The following is a 14,036-nucleotide window of genomic DNA, read 5'->3' as shown; positions in this document are numbered from 1 at the left end:
AATTTAATCTTTACCTATATGATTTATTAGTTTCAAAAATTCAATTCTGCTTTTATTTGAAATACATATTGATATTCATGTGAATCATCTATTTCTGTCCTTTTCCAAAACAATTTTAAAAAATGTGGGGAAAAACAGATCGCCCAACGTGGGGCTCGAACCTACCACCGTTGGATTAAGAGTCCAACGCTCTACCGACTGAGCTAGCCGGGCGCTACTATCTATAAAAGTCGTAAGTAACGGTCATACTTTTAAAAGTATTGAACAATTATATTGACGAATCTTCTTCTAAAGAAAATTATTAAAACAAATTCAACATGTCAAAACATAATTTAATCTTTACCTATAGGATTTATTAGTTTTAAAATTCAATTCTGCTTTTATTTGAAATACATATTGATATTCATGTGAATCATCTATTGCTGTCCTGTTCAACAACAATTTTAAATAACGTGGGGAAAAACACAACGCCCAACGTGGGGCTCGAACCCACGACCGTTGGATTAAGAGTCCATTGCTCTACCGACTGAGCTAGCCGGGCGCTACAATCTATACAAGTCGTAAGTAACGGTCATACTTTTAAAAGTATTGAACAATTATATTGCAGAATCTTCTTCTAAAGAAAATTATTAAAACAAATTCAACATGTTGAAACATAAATTTACCTTTACTTATAGGATTTATGAATTTTTAAATAATAATCAAATTTTATTTGAGATACATATTGATATTCATTTGAGTCATCCATTGCTGTCATGTTCATTGTTCAAAAACAATTTTGAATAATTTGGAGAAAAACACAACGCCCAACGTGGGGCTCGAACCCACGACCGTTGGATTAAGAGTCAAACGCTCTACCGACTGAGCTAGCCGGGCGCTACAGTCTATACAAGTCGTAAATCATACTTTTAAAAGTATTGAACAATTATATTGCAGAATGTTCTTCTAAAGCAAATTATTAAAACAAATTCAACATGTTGAAACATAAATTTACCTTTACTTATAGGATTTATTAATTTTAAAATAATAAACAATTTTATTTGAGATACATATTGATATTCATTTGAGTCATCCATTGCTGTCATGTTCATTGTTCAACAACAATTTTGAATAATTTGGAGAAAAACACAACGCCGAACGTGGGGCTCGAACCCACGACCGTTGGATTAAGAGTCCAACGCTCTACCAACTGAACTAGCCGGGCGCTACAGTCTATACAAGTCGTAAATCATACTTTTAAAATATTGAACAATTATATTGCAGAATCTTCTTCTAAAGAAAATTATTAAAACAAATTCAACATGTTGAAACATAAATTTACCTTTACTTATAGGATTTATTAATTTTAAAATAATAAACAATTTTATTTGAGATACATATTGATATTCAATTGAGCCATCCATTGCTGTCATGTTCATTGTTCAACAACAATTTTGAATAATTTGGAGAAAAACACAACGCCAAACGTGGGGCTCGAACCCACGACCGTTGGATTAAGAGTCCAACGCTCTACCGACTGAACTAGCCGGGCGCTACAGTCTATACAAGTCGTAAATCATACTTTTAAAAGTATTGAACAATTATATTGCAGAATCTTTTTCTAAAGAAAATTATTAAAACAAATTCAACATGTTGAAACATAAATTTACCTTTACTTATAGGATTTATGAATTTTTAAATAATAATCAAATTTTATTTGAGATACATATTGATATTCATTTGAGTCATCCATTGCTGTCATGTTCATTGTTCAACAACAATTTTGAATAATTTGGAGAAAAACACAACGCCCAGCGTGGGGCTCGAACCCACGACAGTTGGATTAAGAGTCCAACGCTCTACCGACTGAGCTAGCCGGGCGCTACAATCTATACAAGTCGTAAGTAAGGGTCATACATTTAAAAGTATTGAACAATTGTATTGCAGAATCTTTTTCTAAAGAAAATTATTAAAACAAATTCAACATGTTGAAACATAAATTTACCTTTACTTATAGGATTTATTAATTTTTAAATAATAATCAAATTTTATTTGAGATACATATTGATATTCATTTGAGTCATCCATTGCTGCCATGTTCATTGTTCAACAACAATTTTAAATAATTTGGAGAAAAACACAACGCCCAACGTACAGTCTATACAAGTCGTAAATCATACTTTTATAAGTATTGAACAATTATATTGCAGAATGTTCTTCTAAAGAAAATTATTAAAACAAATTCAACATGTTGAAACATAATTTAATCTTTACCTATAGGATTTATTAGTTTTAAAATTCAATTCTGCTTTTATTTGAAATACATATTGATATTCATGTGAATCATCTATTTCTGTCCTGTTCAACAACAATTTTAAATAACGTGGGGAAAAACACAACGCCCAACGTGGGGCTCGAACCCACGACCGTTGGATTAAGAGTCCAACGCTCTACCGACTGAGCTAGCCGGCGCTACAATCTATACAAGTCGTAAGTAACGGTCATACTTTTAAAAGTATTGAACAATTATATTGCAGAATCTTCCTCTAAAGAAAATTATTAAAACAAATTCAACATGTTGAAACATAAATTTACCTTTACTTATAGGATTTATTAATTTTAAAATATTAAACAATTTTATTTGAGATACATAATGATATTCATTTGAGTCATCCATTGCTGTCATGTTCATTGTTTAACAACAATTTTGAATAATTTGGAGAAAAACACAACGCCTAACGTGGGGCTCGAACCCACGACCGTTGGATTAAGAGTCCAACGCTCTACCGACTGAGCTAGCCGGGCGCTAGGTCTATAAATGACATAAGTAACGGTCATACTTTTAAAAGTATTGAACAATTATATTGACGAATCTTCTTCTAAAGAAAATTATTAAAACAAATTCAACATGTCAAAACATAATTTAATCTTTACCTATAGGATTTATTAGTTTTAAAATTCAATTCTGCTTTTATTTGAAATATATATTGATATTCATGTGAATCATCTATTGCTGTCCTGTTCAACAACAATTTTAAATAACGTGGGGAAAAACACAACGCCCAACGTGGGGCTCGAACCCACGACCGTTGGATTAAGAGTCCAACGCTCTACCGACTGAGCTAGCCGGGCGCTACAATCTATACAAGTCATAAGTAACGGTTATACTTTTAAAAGTATTGAACAATTATATTGACGAATCTTCTTCTAAAGAAAATTATTAAAACAAATTCAACATGTCAAAACATAATTTAATCTTTACCTATAGGATTTATTAGTTTTAAAATTCAATTCTGCTTTTATTTGAAATACATATTGATATTCATGTGAATCATCTATTGCTGTCCTGTTCCAAAACAATTTTAAAAAATGTGGGGAAAAACAGATCGCCCAACGTGGGGCTCGAACCCACGACCGTTGGATTAAGAGTCCAACGCTCTACCGACTGAGCTAGCCGGGCGCTACTATCTATACAAGTCGTAAGTAACGGTCATACTTTTAAAAGTATTGAACAATTATATTGCAGAATCTTCTTCTAAAGAAAATTATTAAAACAAATTCAACATGTTGAAATATAAAATTACCTTTAACTAAAGGATTTATTAATTTTAAAATTCAATTCAGCTTTTATTTGAAATACATATTGATATTCATGTGAATCATCTATTGCTGTCCTGTTCAACAACAATTTTAAATAACGTGGGGAAAAACACAACGCCCAACGTGGGGCTCGAACCCACGACCGTTGGATTAAGAGTCCAACGCTCTACCGACTGAGCTAGCCGGGCGCTACAATCTATACAAGTCGTAAGTAACGGTCATACTTTTAAAAGTATTGAACAATTATATTGCAGAATCTTCTTCTAAAGAAAATTATTAAAACAAATTCAACATGTTGAAACATAAATTTACCTTTACTTATAGGATTTATTAATTTTAAAATAATAAACAATTTTATTTGAGATACATATTGATATTCATTTGAGTCATCCATTGCTGTCATGTTCATTGTTCAACAACAATTTTGAATAATTTGTAGTAAAACTCAACGCCCAACGTGGGGCTCGAACCCACGACCGTTGGATTAAGAGTCCAACGCTCTACCGACTGAGCTAGCCGGGCGCTAGGTCTATAAATGACATAAGTAACGGTCATACTTTTAAAAGTATTGAACAATTATATTGACGAATCTTCTTCTAAAGAAAATTATTAAAACAAATTCAACATGTCAAAACATAATTTAATCTTTACCTATAGGATTTATTAGTTTTAAAATTCAATTCTGCTTTTATTTGAAATACATATTGATATTCATGTGAATCATCTATTGCGTTCCTGTTCAACAACAATTTTAAATAACGTGGGGAAAAACACAACGCCCAACGTGGGGCTCGAACCCACGACCGTTGGATTAAGAGTCCAACGCTCTACCGACTGAGCTAGCCGGGCGCTACAATCTATACAAGTCGTAAGTAACGGTCATACTTTTAAAAGTATTGAACAATTATATTGCAGAATCTTCTTCTAAAGAAAATTATTAAAACAAATTCAACATGTTGAAACATAAATTTACCTTTACTTATAGGATTTATTAATTTTAAAATAATAAACAATTTTATTTGAGATACATATTGATATTCATTTGAGTCATCCATTGCTGTCATGTTCATTGTTCAACAACAATTTTGAATAATTTGTAGTAAAACTCAACGCCCAACGTGGGGCTCGAACCCACGACCGTTGGATTAAGAGTCCAACGCTCTACCGACTGAGCTAGCCGGGCGCTAGGTCTATAAATGACATAAGTAACGGTCATACTTTTAAAAGTATTGAACAATTATATTGACGAATCTTCTTCTAAAGAAAATTATTAAAACAAATTCAACATGTCAAAACATAATTTAATCTTTACCTATAGGATTTATTAGTTTTAAAATTCAATTCTGCTTTTATTTGAAATACATATTGATATTCATGTGAATCATCTATTGCGTTCCTGTTCAACAACAATTTTAAATAACGTGGGGAAAAACACAACGCCCAACGTGGGGCTCGAACCCACGACCGTTGGATTAAGAGTCCAACGCTCTACCGACTGAGCTAGCCGGGCGCTACAATCTATACAAGTCGTAAGTAACGGTCATACTTTTAAAAGTATTGAACAATTATATTGCAGAATCTTCTTCTAAAGAAAATTATTAAAACAAATTCAACATGTTGAAACATAAATTTACCTTTACTTATAGGATTTATTAATTTTAAAATAATAAACAATTTTATTTGAGATACATATTGATATTCATTTGAGTCATCCATTGCTGTCATGTTCATTGTTCAACAACAATTTTGAATAATTTGGAGAAAAACACAACGCCCAACGTGGGGCTCGAACCCACGACCGTTGGATTAAGAGTCCAACGCTCTACCGACTGAGCTAGCCGGGCGCTAGGTCTATAAATGACATAAGTAACGGTCATACTTTTAAAAGTATTGAACAATTATATTGACGAATCTTCTTCTAAAGAAAATTATTAAAACAAATTCAACATGTCAAAACATAATTTAATCTTTACCTATAGGATTTATTAGTTTTAAAATTCAATTCTGCTTTTATTTGAAATACATATTGATATTCATGTAAATCATCTATTGCTGTCCTGTTCAACAACAATTTTAAATAACGTGGGGAAAAACACAACGCCCAACGTGGGGCTCGAACCCACGACCGTTGGATTAAGAGTCCAACGCTCTACCGACTGAGCTAGCCGGGCGCTACAATCTATACAAGTCGTAAGTAACGGTCAAACTTTTAAAAGTATTGAACAATTATATTGCAGAATCTTCTTCTAAAGAAAATTATTAAAACAAATTCAACATGTTGAAACATAAATTTACCTTTACTTATAGGATTTATTAATTTTAAAATAATAAACAATTTTAGTTGAGATACATATTGATATTCATTTGAGTCATCCATTGCTGTCATGTTCATTGTTCAACAACAATTTTGAATAGTTTGGAGAAAAACACAACGCCCAACGTGGGGCTCGAACCCACGAGCGTTGGATTAAGAGTCCAACGCTCTACCGACTGAGCTAACCGGGCGCTAGGTCTATAAATGACATAAGTAACGGTCATACTTTTAAAAGTATTGAACAATTATATTGACGAATCTTCTTCTAAAGAAAATTATTAAAACAAATTCAACATGTCAAAACATAATTTAATCTTTACCTATAGGATTTATTAGTTTTAAAATTCAATTCTGCTTTTATTTGAAATACATATTGATATTCATGTGAATCATCTATTGCTGTCCTGTTCAACAACAATTTTAAATAACGTGGGGAAAAACACAACGCCCAACGTGGGGCTCGAACCCACGACCGTTGGATTAAGAGTCCAACGCTCTACCGACTGAGCTAGCCGGGCGCTACAATCTATACAAGTCGTAAGTAACGGTCATACTTTTAAAAGTATTGAACAATTATATTGCAGAATCTTCTTCTAAAGAAAATTATTAAAACAAATTCAACATGTTGAAACATAAATTTACCTTTACTTATAGGATTTATTAATTTTAAAATAATAAACAATTTTAGTTGAGATACATATTGATATTCATGTGAATCATCTATTGCTGTCCTGTTCAACAACAATTTTAAATAACGTGGGGAAAAACACAACGCCCAACGTGGGGCTCGAACCCACGACCGTTGGATTAAGAGTCCAACGCTCTACCGACTGAGCTAGCCGGGCGCTACAATCTATACAAGTCGTAAGTAACGGTCATACTTTTAAAAGTATTGAACAATTATATTGCAGAATCTTCTTCTAAAGAAAATTATTAAAACAAATTCAACATGTTGAAACATAAATTTACCTTTACTTATAGGATTTATTAATTTTAAAATAATAAACAATTTTATTTGAGATACATATTGATATTCATTTGAGTCATCCATTGCTGTCATGTTCATTGTTCAACAACAATTTTGAATAATTTGCAGAAAACACACAACGCCCAACGTGGGGCTCGAACCCACGACCGTTGGATTAAGAGTCCAACGCTCTACCGACTGAGCTAGCCGGGCGCTAGGTCTATAAATGACATAAGTAACGGTCATACTTTTAAAAGTATTGAACAATTATATTGACGAATCTTCTTCTAAAGAAAATTATTAAAACAAATTCAACATGTCAAAACATAATTTAATCTTTACCTATAGGATTTATTAGTTTTAAAATTCAATTCTGCTTTTATTTGAAATACATATTGATATTCATGTGAATCATCTATTGCTGTCCTGTTCCAAAACAATTTTAAAAAATGTGGGGAAAAACAGATCGCCCAACGTGGGGCTCGAACCCACGACCGTTGGATTAAGAGTCCAACGCTCTACCGACTGAGCTAGCCGGGCGCTACAATCTATACAAGTCGTAAGTAACGGTCATACTTTTAAAAGTATTGAACAATTATATTGCAGAATCTTCTTCTAAAGAAAATTATTAAAACAAATTCAACATGTTGAAACATAAATTTACCTTTACTTATAGGATTTATTAATTTTAAAATAATAAACAATTTTATTTGAGATACATATTGATATTCATTTGAGTCATCCATTGCTGTCATGTTCATTGTTCAACAACAATTTTGAATAATTTGGAGAAAAACACAACGCCCAACGTGGGGCTCGAACCCACGACCGTTGGATTAAGAGTCCAACGCTCTACCGACTGAGCTAGCCGGGCGCTAGGTCTATAAATGACATAAGTAACGGTCATACTTTTAAAAGTATTGAACAATTATATTGACGAATCTTGTTCTAAAGAAAATTATTAAAACAAATTCAACATGTCAAAACATAATTTAATCTTTACCTATAGGATTTATTAGTTTTAAAATTCAATTCTGCTTTTATTTGAAATACATATTGATATTCATGTGAATCATCTATTGCTGTCCTGTTCAACAACAATTTTAAATAACGTGGGGAAAAACACAACGCCCAACGTGGGGCTCGAACCCACGACCGTTGGATTAAGAGTCCAACGCTCTACCGACTGAGCTAGCCGGGCGCTACAATCTATACAAGTCGTAAGTAACGGTCATACTTTTAAAAGTATTGAACAATTATATTGCAGAATCTTCTTCTAAAGAAAATTATTAAAACAAATTCAACATGTTGAAACATAAATTTACCTTTACTTATAGGATTTATTAATTTTAAAATAATAAACAATTTTATTTGAGATACATATTGATATTCATTTGAGTCATCCATTGCTGTCATGTTCATTGTTCAACAACAATTTTGAATAATTTGGAGAAAAACACAACGCCCAACGTGGGGCTCGAACCCACGACCGTTGGATTAAGAGTCCAACGCTCTACCGACTGAGCTAGCCGGGCGCTAGGTCTATAAATGACATAAGTAACGGTCATACTTTTAAAAGTATTGAACAATTATATTGACGAATCTTCTTCTAAAGAAAATTATTAAAACAAATTCAACATGTCAAAACATAATTTAATCTTTACCTATAGGATTTATTAGTTTTAAAATTCAATTCTGCTTTTATTTGAAATACATATTGATATTCATGTAAATCATCTATTGCTGTCCTGTTCAACAACAATTTTAAATAACGTGGGGAAAAACACAACGCCCAACGTGGGGCTCGAACCCACGACCGTTGGATTAAGAGTCCAACGCTCTACCGACTGAGCTAGCCGGGCGCTACAATCTATACAAGTCGTAAGTAACGGACAAACTTTTAAAAGTATTGAACAATTATATTGCAGAATCTTCTTCTAAAGAAAATTATTAAAACAAATTCAACATGTTGAAACATAAATTTACCTTTACTTATAGGATTTATTAATTTTAAAATAATAAACAATTTTAGTTGAGATACATATTGATATTCATTTGAGTCATCCATTGCTGTCATGTTCATTGTTCAACAACAATTTTGAATAGTTTGGAGAAAAACACAACGCCCAACGTGGGGCTCGAACCCACGAGCGTTGGATTAAGAGTCCAACGCTCTACCGACTGAGCTAACCGGGCGCTAGGTCTATAAATGACATAAGTAACGGTCATACTTTTAAAAGTATTGAACAATTATATTGACGAATCTTGTTCTAAAGAAAATTATTAAAACAAATTCAACATGTCAAAACATAATTTAATCTTAACCTATAGGATTTATTAGTTTTAAAATTCAATTCTGCTTTTATTTGAAATACATATTGATATTCATGTGAATCATCTATTGCTGTCCTGTTCAACAACAATTTTAAATAACGTGGGGAAAAACACAACGCCCAACGTGGGGCTCGAACCCACGACCGTTGGATTAAGAGTCCAACGCTCTACCGACTGAGCTAGCCGGGCGCTACAATCTATACAAGTCGTAAGTAACGGTCATACTTTTAAAAGTATTGAACAATTATATTGCAGAATCTTCTTCTAAAGAAAATTATTAAAACAAATTCAACATGTTGAAATATAAAATTACCTTTAACTAAAGGATTTATTAATTTTAAAATTCAATTCAGCTTTTATTTGAAATACATATCGATATTCATGTGAATCATCTATTGCTGTCCTGTTCAACAACAATTTTAAATAACGTGGGGAAAAACACAACGCCCAACGTGGGGCTCGAACCCACGACCGTTGGATTAAGAGTCCAACGCTCTACCGACTGAGCTAGCCGGGCGCTACAATCTATACAAGTCGTAAGTAACGGTCATACTTTTAAAAGTATTGAACAATTATATTGCAGAATCTTCTTCTAAAGAAAATTATTAAAACAAATTCAACATGTTGAAACATAAATTTACCTTTACTTATAGGATTTATTAATTTTAAAATAATAAACAATTTTATTTGAGATACATATTGATATTCATTTGAGTCATCCATTGCTGTCATGTTCATTGTTCAACAACAATTTTGAATAATTTGTAGTAAAACTCAACGCCCAACGTGGGGCTCGAACCCACGACCGTTGGATTAAGAGTCCAACGCTCTACCGACTGAGCTAACCGGGCGCTAGGTCTATAAATGACATAAGTAACGGTCATACTTTTAAAAGTATTGAACAATTATATTGACGAATCTTCTTCTAAAGAAAATTATTAAAACAAATTCAACATGTCAAAACATAATTTAATCTTTACCTATAGGATTTATTAGTTTTAAAATTCAATTCTGCTTTTATTTGAAATACATATTGATATTCATGTGAATCATCTATTGCTGTCCTGTTCAACAACAATTTTAAATAACGTGGGGAAAAACACAACGCCCAACGTGGGGCTCGAACCCACGACCGTTGGATTAAGAGTCCAACGCTCTACCGACTGAGCTAGCCGGGCGCTACAATCTATACAAGTCGTAAGTAACGGTCATACTTTTAAAAGTATTGAACAATTATATTGCAGAATCTTCTTCTAAAGAAAATTATTAAAACAAATTCAACATGTTGAAACATAAATTTACCTTTACTTATAGGATTTATTAATTTTAAAATAATAAACAATTTTAGTTGAGATACATATTGATATTCATGTGAATCATCTATTGCTGTCCTGTTCAACAACAATTTTAAATAACGTGGGGAAAAACACAACGCCCAACGTGGGGCTCGAACCCACGACCGTTGGATTAAGAGTCCAACGCTCTACCGACTGAGCTAGCCGGGCGCTACAATCTATACAAGTCGTAAGTAACGGTCATACTTTTAAAAGTATTGAACAATTATATTGCAGAATCTTCTTCTAAAGAAAATTATTAAAACAAATTCAACATGTTGAAACATAAATTTACCTTTACTTATAGGATTTATTAATTTTAAAATAATAAACAATTTTATTTGAGATACATATTGATATTCATTTGAGTCATCCATTGCTGTCATGTTCATTGTTCAACAACAATTTTGAATAATTTGCAGAAAACACACAACGCCCAACGTGGGGCTCGAACCCACGACCGTTGGATTAAGAGTCCAACGCTCTACCGACTGAGCTAGCCGGGCGCTAGGTCTATAAATGACATAAGTAACGGTCATACTTTTAAAAGTATTGAACAATTATATTGACGAATCTTCTTCTAAAGAAAATTATTAAAACAAATTCAACATGTCAAAACATAATTTAATCTTTACCTATAGGATTTATTAGTTTTAAAATTCAATTCTGCTTTTATTTGAAATACATATTGATATTCATGTGAATCATCTATTGCTGTCCTGTTCCAAAACAATTTTAAAAAATGTGGGGAAAAACAGATCGCCCAACGTGGGGCTCGAACCCACGACCGTTGGATTAAGAGTCCAACGCTCTACCGACTGAGCTAGCCGGGCGCTACAATCTATACAAGTCGTAAGTAACGGTCATACTTTTAAAAGTATTGAACAATTATATTGCAGAATCTTCTTCTAAAGAAAATTATTAAAACAAATTCAACATGTTGAAACATAAATTTACCTTTACTTATAGGATTTATTAATTTTAAAATAATAAACAATTTTATTTGAGATACATATTGATATTCATTTGAGTCATCCATTGCTGTCATGTTCATTGTTCAACAACAATTTTGAATAATTTGGAGAAAAACACAACGCCCAACGTGGGGCTCGAACCCACGACCGTTGGATTAAGAGTCCAACGCTCTACCGACTGAGCTAGCCGGGCGCTAGGTCTATAAATGACATAAGTAACGGTCATACTTTTAAAAGTATTGAACAATTATATTGACGAATCTTGTTCTAAAGAAAATTATTAAAACAAATTCAACATGTCAAAACATAATTTAATCTTTACCTATAGGATTTATTAGTTTTAAAATTCAATTCTGCTTTTATTTGAAATACATATTGATATTCATGTGAATCATCTATTGCTGTCCTGTTCAACAACAATTTTAAATAACGTGGGGAAAAACACAACGCCCAACGTGGGGCTCGAACCCACGACCGTTGGATTAAGAGTCCAACGCTCTACCGACTGAGCTAGCCGGGCGCTACAATCTATACAAGTCGTAAGTAACGGTCATACTTTTAAAAGTATTGAACAATTATATTGCAGAATCTTCTTCTAAAGAAAATTATTAAAACAAATTCAACATGTTGAAACATAAATTTACCTTTACTTATAGGATTTATTAATTTTAAAATAATAAACAATTTTATTTGAGATACATATTGATATTCATTTGAGTCATCCATTGCTGTCATGTTCATTGTTCAACAACAATTTTGAATAATTTGGAGAAAAACACAACGCCCAACGTGGGGCTCGAACCCACGACCGTTGGATTAAGAGTCCAACGCTCTACCGACTGAGCTAGCCGGGCGCTAGGTCTATAAATGACATAAGTAACGGTCATACTTTTAAAAGTATTGAACAATTATATTGACGAATCTTCTTCTAAAGAAAATTATTAAAACAAATTCAACATGTCAAAACATAATTTAATCTTTACCTATAGGATTTATTAGTTTTAAAATTCAATTCTGCTTTTATTTGAAATACATATTGATATTCATGTAAATCATCTATTGCTGTCCTGTTCAACAACAATTTTAAATAACGTGGGGAAAAACACAACGCCCAACGTGGGGCTCGAACCCACGACCGTTGGATTAAGAGTCCAACGCTCTACCGACTGAGCTAGCCGGGCGCTACAATCTATACAAATCGTAAGTAACGGACAAACTTTTAAAAGTATTGAACAATTATATTGCAGAATCTTCTTCTAAAGAAAATTATTAAAACAAATTCAACATGTTGAAACATAAATTTACCTTTACTTATAGGATTTATTAATTTTAAAATAATAAACAATTTTAGTTGAGATACATATTGATATTCATTTGAGTCATCCATTGCTGTCATGTTCATTGTTCAACAACAATTTTGAATAGTTTGGAGAAAAACACAACGCCCAACGTGGGGCTCGAACCCACGAGCGTTGGATTAAGAGTCCAACGCTCTACCGACTGAGCTAACCGGGCGCTAGGTCTATAAATGACATAAGTAACGGTCATACTTTTAAAAGTATTGAACAATTATATTGACGAATCTTGTTCTAAAGAAAATTATTAAAACAAATTCAACATGTCAAAACATAATTTAATCTTTACCTATAGGATTTATTAGTTTTAAAATTCAATTCTGCTTTTATTTGAAATACATATTGATATTCATGTGAATCATCTATTGCTGTCCTGTTCAACAACAATTTTAAATAACGTGGGGAAAAACACAACGCCCAACGTGGGGCTCGAACCCACGACCGTTGGATTAAGAGTCCAACGCTCTACCGACTGAGCTAGCCGGGCGCTACAATCTATACAAGTCGTAAGTAACGGTCATACTTTTAAAAGTATTGAACAATTATATTGCAGAATCTTCTTCTAAAGAAAATTATTAAAACAAATTCAACATGTTGAAATATAAAATTACCTTTAACTAAAGGATTTATTAATTTTAAAATTCAATTCAGCTTTTATTTGAAATACATATTGATATTCATGTGAATCATCTATTGCTGTCCTGTTCAACAACAATTTTAAATAACGTGGGGAAAAACACAACGCCCAACGTGGGGCTCGAACCCACGACCGTTGGATTAAGAGTCCAACGCTCTACCGACTGAGCTAGCCGGGCGCTACAATCTATACAAGTCGTAAGTAACGGTCATACTTTTAAAAGTATTGAACAATTATATTGCAGAATCTTCTTCTAAAGAAAATTATTAAAACAAATTCAACATGTTGAAACATAAATTTACCTTTACTTATAGGATTTATTAATTTTAAAATAATAAACAATTTTATTTGAGATACATATTGATATTCATTTGAGTCATCCATTGCTGTCATGTTCATTGTTCAACAACAATTTTGAATAATTTGTAGTAAAACTCAACGCCCAACGTGGGGCTCGAACCCACGACCGTTGGATTAAGAGTCCAACGCTCTACCGACTGAGCTAGCCGGGCGCTAGGTCTATAAATGACATAAGTAACGGT

The 14,036-nt window shown here is 32.7% G+C and overlaps 33 non-coding genes across 33 annotated transcripts; all 33 read right to left on the bottom strand.

Moving 5' to 3' along the window:
- Positions 1-1,787: 1,787 nt before the first annotated feature.
- Positions 1,788-1,860, bottom strand: Trnak-cuu (transfer RNA lysine (anticodon CUU)). The gene has a single exon. It is a non-coding gene; the product is annotated as a tRNA-Lys (tRNA).
- An 851-nt stretch (positions 1,861-2,711) lies between these two features.
- Positions 2,712-2,784, bottom strand: Trnak-cuu (transfer RNA lysine (anticodon CUU)). Its single transcript has one exon. It is a non-coding gene; the product is annotated as a tRNA-Lys (tRNA).
- A 254-nt stretch (positions 2,785-3,038) lies between these two features.
- On the bottom strand, positions 3,039-3,111 carry Trnak-cuu (transfer RNA lysine (anticodon CUU)). Its single transcript has one exon. It is a non-coding gene; the product is annotated as a tRNA-Lys (tRNA).
- A 255-nt stretch (positions 3,112-3,366) lies between these two features.
- Positions 3,367-3,439, bottom strand: Trnak-cuu (transfer RNA lysine (anticodon CUU)). Its single transcript has one exon. It is a non-coding gene; the product is annotated as a tRNA-Lys (tRNA).
- Positions 3,440-3,694: 255 nt separating this feature from the next.
- On the bottom strand, positions 3,695-3,767 carry Trnak-cuu (transfer RNA lysine (anticodon CUU)). The gene has a single exon. It is a non-coding gene; the product is annotated as a tRNA-Lys (tRNA).
- A 261-nt stretch (positions 3,768-4,028) lies between these two features.
- On the bottom strand, positions 4,029-4,101 carry Trnak-cuu (transfer RNA lysine (anticodon CUU)). Its single transcript has one exon. It is a non-coding gene; the product is annotated as a tRNA-Lys (tRNA).
- Positions 4,102-4,355: 254 nt separating this feature from the next.
- Trnak-cuu (transfer RNA lysine (anticodon CUU)) lies at positions 4,356-4,428 on the bottom strand. The gene has a single exon. It is a non-coding gene; the product is annotated as a tRNA-Lys (tRNA).
- A 261-nt stretch (positions 4,429-4,689) lies between these two features.
- On the bottom strand, positions 4,690-4,762 carry Trnak-cuu (transfer RNA lysine (anticodon CUU)). Its single transcript has one exon. It is a non-coding gene; the product is annotated as a tRNA-Lys (tRNA).
- Positions 4,763-5,016: 254 nt separating this feature from the next.
- Positions 5,017-5,089, bottom strand: Trnak-cuu (transfer RNA lysine (anticodon CUU)). The gene has a single exon. It is a non-coding gene; the product is annotated as a tRNA-Lys (tRNA).
- A 261-nt stretch (positions 5,090-5,350) lies between these two features.
- On the bottom strand, positions 5,351-5,423 carry Trnak-cuu (transfer RNA lysine (anticodon CUU)). The gene has a single exon. It is a non-coding gene; the product is annotated as a tRNA-Lys (tRNA).
- Positions 5,424-5,677: 254 nt separating this feature from the next.
- On the bottom strand, positions 5,678-5,750 carry Trnak-cuu (transfer RNA lysine (anticodon CUU)). The gene has a single exon. It is a non-coding gene; the product is annotated as a tRNA-Lys (tRNA).
- Positions 5,751-6,338: 588 nt separating this feature from the next.
- Trnak-cuu (transfer RNA lysine (anticodon CUU)) lies at positions 6,339-6,411 on the bottom strand. Its single transcript has one exon. It is a non-coding gene; the product is annotated as a tRNA-Lys (tRNA).
- A 254-nt stretch (positions 6,412-6,665) lies between these two features.
- Trnak-cuu (transfer RNA lysine (anticodon CUU)) lies at positions 6,666-6,738 on the bottom strand. The gene has a single exon. It is a non-coding gene; the product is annotated as a tRNA-Lys (tRNA).
- A 262-nt stretch (positions 6,739-7,000) lies between these two features.
- Positions 7,001-7,073, bottom strand: Trnak-cuu (transfer RNA lysine (anticodon CUU)). Its single transcript has one exon. It is a non-coding gene; the product is annotated as a tRNA-Lys (tRNA).
- Positions 7,074-7,327: 254 nt separating this feature from the next.
- Positions 7,328-7,400, bottom strand: Trnak-cuu (transfer RNA lysine (anticodon CUU)). Its single transcript has one exon. It is a non-coding gene; the product is annotated as a tRNA-Lys (tRNA).
- Positions 7,401-7,661: 261 nt separating this feature from the next.
- On the bottom strand, positions 7,662-7,734 carry Trnak-cuu (transfer RNA lysine (anticodon CUU)). Its single transcript has one exon. It is a non-coding gene; the product is annotated as a tRNA-Lys (tRNA).
- Positions 7,735-7,988: 254 nt separating this feature from the next.
- On the bottom strand, positions 7,989-8,061 carry Trnak-cuu (transfer RNA lysine (anticodon CUU)). Its single transcript has one exon. It is a non-coding gene; the product is annotated as a tRNA-Lys (tRNA).
- Positions 8,062-8,322: 261 nt separating this feature from the next.
- Trnak-cuu (transfer RNA lysine (anticodon CUU)) lies at positions 8,323-8,395 on the bottom strand. Its single transcript has one exon. It is a non-coding gene; the product is annotated as a tRNA-Lys (tRNA).
- A 254-nt stretch (positions 8,396-8,649) lies between these two features.
- Trnak-cuu (transfer RNA lysine (anticodon CUU)) lies at positions 8,650-8,722 on the bottom strand. Its single transcript has one exon. It is a non-coding gene; the product is annotated as a tRNA-Lys (tRNA).
- Positions 8,723-9,310: 588 nt separating this feature from the next.
- On the bottom strand, positions 9,311-9,383 carry Trnak-cuu (transfer RNA lysine (anticodon CUU)). The gene has a single exon. It is a non-coding gene; the product is annotated as a tRNA-Lys (tRNA).
- A 255-nt stretch (positions 9,384-9,638) lies between these two features.
- Positions 9,639-9,711, bottom strand: Trnak-cuu (transfer RNA lysine (anticodon CUU)). The gene has a single exon. It is a non-coding gene; the product is annotated as a tRNA-Lys (tRNA).
- A 261-nt stretch (positions 9,712-9,972) lies between these two features.
- Trnak-cuu (transfer RNA lysine (anticodon CUU)) lies at positions 9,973-10,045 on the bottom strand. Its single transcript has one exon. It is a non-coding gene; the product is annotated as a tRNA-Lys (tRNA).
- Positions 10,046-10,299: 254 nt separating this feature from the next.
- Positions 10,300-10,372, bottom strand: Trnak-cuu (transfer RNA lysine (anticodon CUU)). The gene has a single exon. It is a non-coding gene; the product is annotated as a tRNA-Lys (tRNA).
- Positions 10,373-10,626: 254 nt separating this feature from the next.
- On the bottom strand, positions 10,627-10,699 carry Trnak-cuu (transfer RNA lysine (anticodon CUU)). Its single transcript has one exon. It is a non-coding gene; the product is annotated as a tRNA-Lys (tRNA).
- A 262-nt stretch (positions 10,700-10,961) lies between these two features.
- Positions 10,962-11,034, bottom strand: Trnak-cuu (transfer RNA lysine (anticodon CUU)). Its single transcript has one exon. It is a non-coding gene; the product is annotated as a tRNA-Lys (tRNA).
- Positions 11,035-11,288: 254 nt separating this feature from the next.
- Trnak-cuu (transfer RNA lysine (anticodon CUU)) lies at positions 11,289-11,361 on the bottom strand. Its single transcript has one exon. It is a non-coding gene; the product is annotated as a tRNA-Lys (tRNA).
- Positions 11,362-11,622: 261 nt separating this feature from the next.
- On the bottom strand, positions 11,623-11,695 carry Trnak-cuu (transfer RNA lysine (anticodon CUU)). The gene has a single exon. It is a non-coding gene; the product is annotated as a tRNA-Lys (tRNA).
- Positions 11,696-11,949: 254 nt separating this feature from the next.
- Trnak-cuu (transfer RNA lysine (anticodon CUU)) lies at positions 11,950-12,022 on the bottom strand. The gene has a single exon. It is a non-coding gene; the product is annotated as a tRNA-Lys (tRNA).
- A 261-nt stretch (positions 12,023-12,283) lies between these two features.
- Positions 12,284-12,356, bottom strand: Trnak-cuu (transfer RNA lysine (anticodon CUU)). The gene has a single exon. It is a non-coding gene; the product is annotated as a tRNA-Lys (tRNA).
- A 254-nt stretch (positions 12,357-12,610) lies between these two features.
- Positions 12,611-12,683, bottom strand: Trnak-cuu (transfer RNA lysine (anticodon CUU)). Its single transcript has one exon. It is a non-coding gene; the product is annotated as a tRNA-Lys (tRNA).
- Positions 12,684-13,271: 588 nt separating this feature from the next.
- Positions 13,272-13,344, bottom strand: Trnak-cuu (transfer RNA lysine (anticodon CUU)). Its single transcript has one exon. It is a non-coding gene; the product is annotated as a tRNA-Lys (tRNA).
- A 255-nt stretch (positions 13,345-13,599) lies between these two features.
- Trnak-cuu (transfer RNA lysine (anticodon CUU)) lies at positions 13,600-13,672 on the bottom strand. The gene has a single exon. It is a non-coding gene; the product is annotated as a tRNA-Lys (tRNA).
- Positions 13,673-13,933: 261 nt separating this feature from the next.
- Trnak-cuu (transfer RNA lysine (anticodon CUU)) lies at positions 13,934-14,006 on the bottom strand. The gene has a single exon. It is a non-coding gene; the product is annotated as a tRNA-Lys (tRNA).
- Positions 14,007-14,036: the final 30 nt, after the last annotated feature.

The sequence above is a fragment of the Ascidiella aspersa genome, chromosome 6, assembly GCF_963924565.1.
Source record: "Ascidiella aspersa chromosome 6, kaAscAspe10.2, whole genome shotgun sequence".
Lineage (NCBI taxonomy): Eukaryota > Metazoa > Chordata > Ascidiacea > Phlebobranchia > Ascidiidae > Ascidiella > Ascidiella aspersa.
This window is presented reverse-complemented; position numbering and strand designations above follow the sequence as displayed.